Genomic DNA, 6,688 nt, shown 5'->3' with positions numbered 1-6,688 from the left:
TTTCCTCATCACCTTGACATTTAGTCAGTGCAGGTAGCAGAAGACTACTCTCTTGTTTGACCATGGTATACAATTTCATACCTGTAGTGCTGAAGCAGTAGCCTTTTCTTTTTGTTTTCCAATCACTTCCAAAACTATTCTTCCAGCTCCTAGCCCTTTGGTTTTTTTAGTATTTCCTTTTAAAACATAGAAGTGTATTATTCCAGAGGAGTTTCTGCGGATGCACTGTACTGAGAGACAAAATAGCATCTTTGTTCCAGTTGTGTTACCTTCCTGCAAAGACTGAGCTAGCTGCTTGTGGAGAAATTGGGGGAAATTTCTACAGTAATGGAGATGGTACTTCTAAAAAAAACATTCATGGTACCATGAAAGCATTCATGTTATCTTAAATGTGAAAACAATCACGTTATCTTAAATGTGGCTTCCAAAAGAAATGTTTCCTAAAATACAATGTGTAATACAAACTTGGCTATATATGCAAAGGAAAACTAATTGCAGGGAAACAGAATTACTGTCTCAAATCCAAAGAGCTTGAGACAGGAAAGTTTCTGTCATTCCTCTTGAGAAATTAGAGCCCATTCACATTTAAGCTCTTCTCAGAAGCTTGTCCTGAACTTCTTGGAAAGAATTCAGGAAAGTGGAACAAATAGCATTTATTGTGATTCTGTGGTCTTTTACAATGGACAATATTATTGAAAATTATTTAGAAGAAACTTCATCATATTAGCCCAGTAGAAGTGCATGCCTCTGGATAATAAATGCCAATTGACAGTAGCTTTGCTAACTGGGATTACTCTTTATGAACTTAGGAGAAGCAGTCCCTGAGCTCCTGAGGGGCCTGCAGACCACTCAGGGGAAAAACTCAGACCTATTCTGTTTGGGGTTTATACCATGGCACAGCAACAGGTTCAGGAAATACAGAGCAACTCAGACTCCAGTCAGTATCAAAAATTAGCAGCCCTGGAAGTTCAGGGTAAGGTGACAGGGGTGTGTCGGTAAGTTTATTATAATTATCAGGTACTATGATGGGGTGTGTTGCATGGATCATCGTTGATGTTCCTAATTAAGCTGCTGATGTACAGAAAGCTATGCCAACAGGTATCTTTACAGGTCTGGATGCCAAGGCAAGAGCAGGAAAAAAGTAGGCAATTCATGCCTTTTTGTATTTTCATGTAGTAGAAAACAAGGGAATCAAAGTCTTAGACTTGAAAATGTGAAGGTGCTTCGGGGTGTTCTGTGAACAAAACCACGACTGTCTGATTTTCCCAGCGAAAGAATATCTCCAGGGGGGAGGATGTTTTTGTAGTAAAGTACAACTTTTTAGGACGTGCAGATTCTGTGTAAGTACTGCTCCATTATTGGGTGGGTGGGTGAGAGAGCAGAATAAATGGCTCGGTTTGCAGGGATGAGTAACGACCCAATTCCTCTGCTGAACTAAGGTGTGATTCCTTGGCAGGCTGATGTTGCTGTGGAGGCTGCATTCATTTGTATTTGCATACTATGGGGATTACTTTACACAGATCGCCTTCATTCTGTGTCTGAGCTGATGCTGAATCTTCTCTGTGGTGTTTATTACCTCAGACTGTATCTGCTCAGGAATTCTGCTCGAAAGGGGGAGTTTTTCACTCAGGGAGCACAGGTGTATGGCGGGAGGTAAAGCGATTTATGTGGAAAAAATAAGGAAATCTGCATTCAAACACGCTCTTTAGGTAATGGGAAGTTTAGTATGTCATTTGGTGCCAATTTAAGATAATTTCCTCTCCTGCAAGAGAGATGTGAACTGAACCGCAGATTGTGTTGGCTCTTTCTAGTCTTTGAGAAGTATCAAAGTTAACGAGCCAGAGGGATAACGCTGGGGGCTGAGAATAGGGAGCGTGCAGTTTTATTCTTGCCCCGGCAATTATGCGCTACGCATGTGGCCACGGCGTTTAACTCTTGGTACCCTCAGTTTCTCTGCTTGACAAAATAGTGACTCACGCGTTCTGCGCGGGGAGCCAGCGCAGCGCTACCATTCCTGCTTGCGAAATCGCCTTTAAATCTTTCTGGAGAGAAGCCTTAATGGTCGCAGGGTAAGGCCAGCAGTGCCGCGGGCGGGATGCGGGTGCAGACACGTATCATTTCCCAGCCGCCCATCCGCATTTTCCAGCCCGCTGGAACACCACGGGCGGGAGCCGGGCGGCCGCGCTCCCCCGGGGGCTCCGCGGGGCGGCGGGAGCCCCGCACGGCGCGGCCGGGCCCGCCAAGAGTTAACGGCGGCTCCCCCGGGGCCGCGCCGCCGCCTCCCCACGCCGGCGCTGCATTATTATTATTACCGCTCCCCCCTTCCCCTCGCCTTCCAGTTTTGGCAGGGGATTAAAGCAGCTCCCCCCTGTGGCAGCAGTGACCCAGAAACGAGTTTGATTCACGGAGTCCTTCCTCCATAACAAGTACAAACGTCAGTCAGAGGGAATCTGTGTGTGTGTGAGAGAGAGTGTGTGTGTGTGTGCTGTGCGTGTGTGTGGCGCAGCGAGCCGCTCTCCGTGCCCGCTGCCCGAACTCATGCGGCGGCCCCGAGCCCTCCGCGCAGGGGGAGCCCGGCCGCGCCGCCCGCCCTCGCCGCCGCCGCGCCGCCGCCAGCAGGTAACCGTGCCCGCCGCAGCGCCAGCCGCGGAGCCGCCAGCACAGCCATATTTGATGGGGTTTTTTTGTCGCTCCGGAGGCGGCGGGAGAGCAGTTTCGTGCCGAAGGTCGCTGCCTAGTGGAAATAAGATAGTACGTCATTAACATGGCGCCAAGAGCCGCGCCGCTCGGTACGGGGCGAGGGGAGGCGGCCGAGTTGCGGCTCCGCTATCCCACAAGCAACTTGTGCGGGGCTGTGGCGGGGCGGAGGCGGGAGGGGAGGCAGCGCTGCCGCCCGGTGCCGGCTCCGGCTCCCTTTTTGTTCCGCTGCACCGCGCAGCTGCCCAGGTGCGGCGGCCAAGTGAGGCGGCCGCCGGTGTTCCGTGCCGTGCCGTTCTCCGCCGTGCCGTGCCGCCGGCCCTGCGCCCCAGGCGTCGCTGCAGGCTGCGCCGCGGGGGCAGCGCCGGGTATCGCCCGCCGCGGAAAGTAGGGAGCGTTGGAGCAACTTGGTAGCCAGATGGCAATGGCAGAGCGCAAGTCTTGCTCGGATAGTGATGTGTAAGAAGGGGGTGGGGGAGAGAGAGAGCCATGGCCACTGTGTGGCACCGTGTTACTCAGATGCCCACGAGAGCCGTCGCCTCTCGCCGCGGGCGGGGAGCGCTGTGCGTGGGAGAGGAGGTGTTCGGTGTGCGGGAGCAGCTTTGCTTCCCCCCCGCCCCCCAGTCGTAGTTGGATTTGGATTGTGGGGGGGGAAAATGCTTGGAAAGCATAAAAATTGCTCATCGGTGAAATTAAACAGAAGTTGCCTTTCGGAGCCGCAGCCGGTGTGCCTCCCGCTCGATGGGCGCTGGAGGCGCGGAGCGCCGGGCTGTCAGAGCTGGCCCCGTCCCCCCAGACGGGTGCGCGGTGTCTCCCGCTGCAGAGCGACTTGCCCGAGCCCCGAAGTGCACGTGTTTGAGAGTGGGAAAAGGCGGGGAAATGCGCGGGGCGGCATCGGGGCAGCGGCCGGCAGGTGCACGGCGCCCCCGGCCGCGGGGGCTGCGGCGGGAGCGGCGCGGGGGGCGCGCACAGAACTTGGGCAGGACGCGGGGGGGCCCGGCCCCTCCCGGCGCTGCCTCCCGGCGCAGGCCGAGGGGCGAACCCGCGTGGCCGGGCCGGAGTTTGTGGGCGAGGGAACGGAAAGGCGGCCGGCGGTGTCGGGGCGCGACCGTAACATCGCGGGGGGAGCGCGGGGAGCGGCGGCGGACGCCCCAAGTTGCTCGGGCGGCGGTCGGGGCAGCTCGGCGGTGCGGCTCTTGCCCCGGTGCCCGGCGAGCGGGACGGAGCGGGGCTGCGGCATTGCTGTGTAACGGGCCGCTCTCCCCGGGGAGGTGAGTGCGGCTCCAGCCATCGTTCCACTTGTTCCTCTTAGACAAAGCCACCCTGCCCGCCCCTGGGCTCGCGTAGTCGCCAGCTCCCAGGAGAATTTTGGTGGTGTTCGGGTTGATTTTTTTTATTTTGGGGGGGGGAGGGTGAAGGGGGGTGTTTTGTTGTTTCGGTTTTATTTGCAGAATTATTTTTTTTTATTATTTGCTTTTCCCTTCCCGTTCGCGCCCGCCCGTTCGTTCCCGATAGGATGATTTTGGGAAGGGTGGAGGCAAAGGGTGTTTGTTTGTTTGCACCGCCTGCTGGTTGGTTTCCTGTGACAAGAGGTGATAACACAGTTTCCAGAACTGTCTGGGAGTGGGAGGAGAGACGGACAGAGAAAATGAGCTCGTCTCCGAGCCGCCGCTCCATCCGCCGTCCCGTCCGCCCCCGTGGGGAGGCGGGCGGGGAAGGTGCCGCGGCCGTTTTGGGCAGTGGCAGCGCTCGGAGCCAGCGGCGGCGGAGCCGGGGGCACCAAGTTTGATTTGCAGCCGTGGCCGAGCGGATTGGTGCGGCCGGCGGCGGGGAGGAGCGGCTGCCGGCAGGCAGGAGAAGGAGGGGGCGAGCCGGGCTGCTTCCCGTGGCAGCTGGCCGGGAAGGTGCCACCCCCGCGGGGGAGGTGTAGCCCTGCCGGGAGGGCTGCTCCGTGACCTCGGCCTCCCGTGCCCCGCTGGCTCCGGGGTGGCGGGCGCGGAGCCGAGATGGGATCGCTGCGGGAGGAGGAGGAGGATGAGGATGAGGAGAGCCGCCCTGAGCGGCACCCGGCCGGGCAGCAGGCGGGGAGCGGCGTGAGCGGGGCTTTGGAAGTGAGTCCCGAAGGCTCGGCCGCTGTCAGCCTGCGGGAAGCGGCTCCGAGCCCGCGCCTGCCGCCGGCCAGCTTCTCCTGCCGGCCCTCTCCGGCTCATCGGCTCCTTCTGAGAAAGTTTATTAGGCTCACCGGCAGGTGAGAGCCGGGGCATCCTGAGATCTGTCAGCCCCTCACCCCTTGCCAGTGAAACAGGCCGAAATTCCAGCAGGATTTAGCAACGCTTCTTAGTTGACGTTGTAATGTCAAAGGCTGAAGATGCTTTTATGCCAGCCCAATTTTTCTGAGAAACATTTAGCTGTTATTTGGAATAATTTCCTTTTTAAGCAGGTGCTGTCTTTTGACTAAGTCAGAAGCTGCCCACACTTGCAAACCTAAAACCTTCATTAAAGTTATGCCAAAATGTGCTTGTTATGATTCTATTTCTAGAGGTTTCTCACACTCAGTGGGATATTGTTGAAACAGCAAGGATTGTATGTTTTAGTGGCAGGATTTTCCCTCTGGCTTCAGATACCACTTGCTCCCTGCTTTTGAGCTATGTCTAATACATATGTTTAAAATAAAATAATAATAATAAACTCCCCTTTCCTCTCACAGCTGCAGTTTTCCCTTCCAGCTTCTCTGGTTTCATTCCCAATTCACAGAACTAGTAAAAAAAAACCAAACTTCCAGTGTTTCCTCAAATGATTTCTCCATGTGTTTAGTACTGCTGCTTCATGCTCCTGTTTTCAGCTGGAGATGACCAAGGTGGAAGAGATGAACTGCAGTGGCTGCAGGTTGGGTTGCATTAATTCTTGGAACCCAGTTTATGCATTGCTCAAGATTTTGGATGGTCAGGTTCTCTCACTCCCCCACACTTTGGGAATAATTTGCTGGCACTGCTCAGGTAGGAAGTTGACATTATGAGCTGGCTTGCACAGGTGCGTAAATGAGCATGTGGATTCCTGAGAAGTGTTGGTTGATATGGCCAAATTGTGCTTTTTTCGTGTATTGATAAATTTTGAATAGGTGTGCTGAATTTAGTAGAAATATTCCCTGTGGAGAACACTGTTGGCCTTGTTTGCCAAGTACTTCTTTGTTTCGTGAGACTTGGAAGATTTTCATCCTCCAGATTTAAGGTCTGTGACTCTTTGCACTGTGGACGGTGCTGCATAATGAAATTTAAAAGTTTTAGCTGGATATTAGTGATACAGCTTATTTCTGATGTGCTTCCTTTTTTTCTTTTTTTTTTTTTTTTTGTTTTCGGTCTAGGGTAGAAGCCAAAAAGCTTCTTGTGATGTCAGGTGTCCGTGAACAAGGGGTGGTGTTATAAATAAGCTATTTAAAAAGAGCCCAATAATAGAAGCCAAATGTCTGCATCTTCTACCCATTTTATTAAGCTGTGTCACACTTCACTTCCATTTGTACAATAGGTGTTCTGGAGCAATTTCTTGTGTACTAGAGATAATTAGGTCTTCATTTCATTGCAGTTAGTGGGTTACTTTGAGGAAAAGGCAGTTTTTCAGTTTGTCTTCAGGGTGTACATCTGTCATAACTCTGCTTTCTTCCCATTCTGTCTGTGCAGCTGTTCAGTGCAGTTTGTTACAGTGACACCCGTTAACATGGTTACAGTTAATTGTCTGTCAGGGTTTGAATTATACACTCTTTTACCCAGGGGTTTATGCAGCCCTTGAAAATACTTCACTAAGAATTGTGCTGTGGAAAACCTTTGACCTGAGGATGTAGATTTTCCCATGTATAATTTTTTTTTGCAATCTGGTTCTGTTTAGCTATTTGCATAACAAGGACTGACACACTTTACATCTTTCTCTTTGATTGCCTCTCTACTTGAGGTCAAACTGAGTGAAGATCTGTGTGGGGTTATTAAGTGTGCACATGGAT

The 6,688-nt window shown here is 52.9% G+C and overlaps 1 protein-coding gene across 3 annotated transcripts in view; it reads left to right on the top strand.

Annotated features, from left to right (window-relative positions):
- The first annotated feature begins 2,352 nt into the window (after positions 1–2,352).
- Positions 2,353–6,688, top strand: part of JADE1 (jade family PHD finger 1) — a 45,558-nt gene continuing 41,222 nt past the window's right edge. The window contains exon 1 of one of the 3 annotated variants that reach the window (XM_054283799.1): positions 2,353–2,434. The gene's annotated coding sequence lies outside the window, so the exon portion shown is untranslated. Of the gene's footprint in view, positions 2,435–2,591; positions 2,620–2,681; positions 2,752–6,688 lie in introns of those variants that run through there. The other 2 variants (XM_054283798.1, XM_054283797.1) reach the window with 2 other exon arrangements.

Source organism: Melozone crissalis, unplaced genomic scaffold, assembly GCF_028551555.1.
Source record: "Melozone crissalis strain CALT ecotype California unplaced genomic scaffold, PUWL_Pcris_2 ptg000039l_1, whole genome shotgun sequence".
Lineage (NCBI taxonomy): Eukaryota > Metazoa > Chordata > Aves > Passeriformes > Passerellidae > Melozone > Melozone crissalis.
This window is presented reverse-complemented; position numbering and strand designations above follow the sequence as displayed.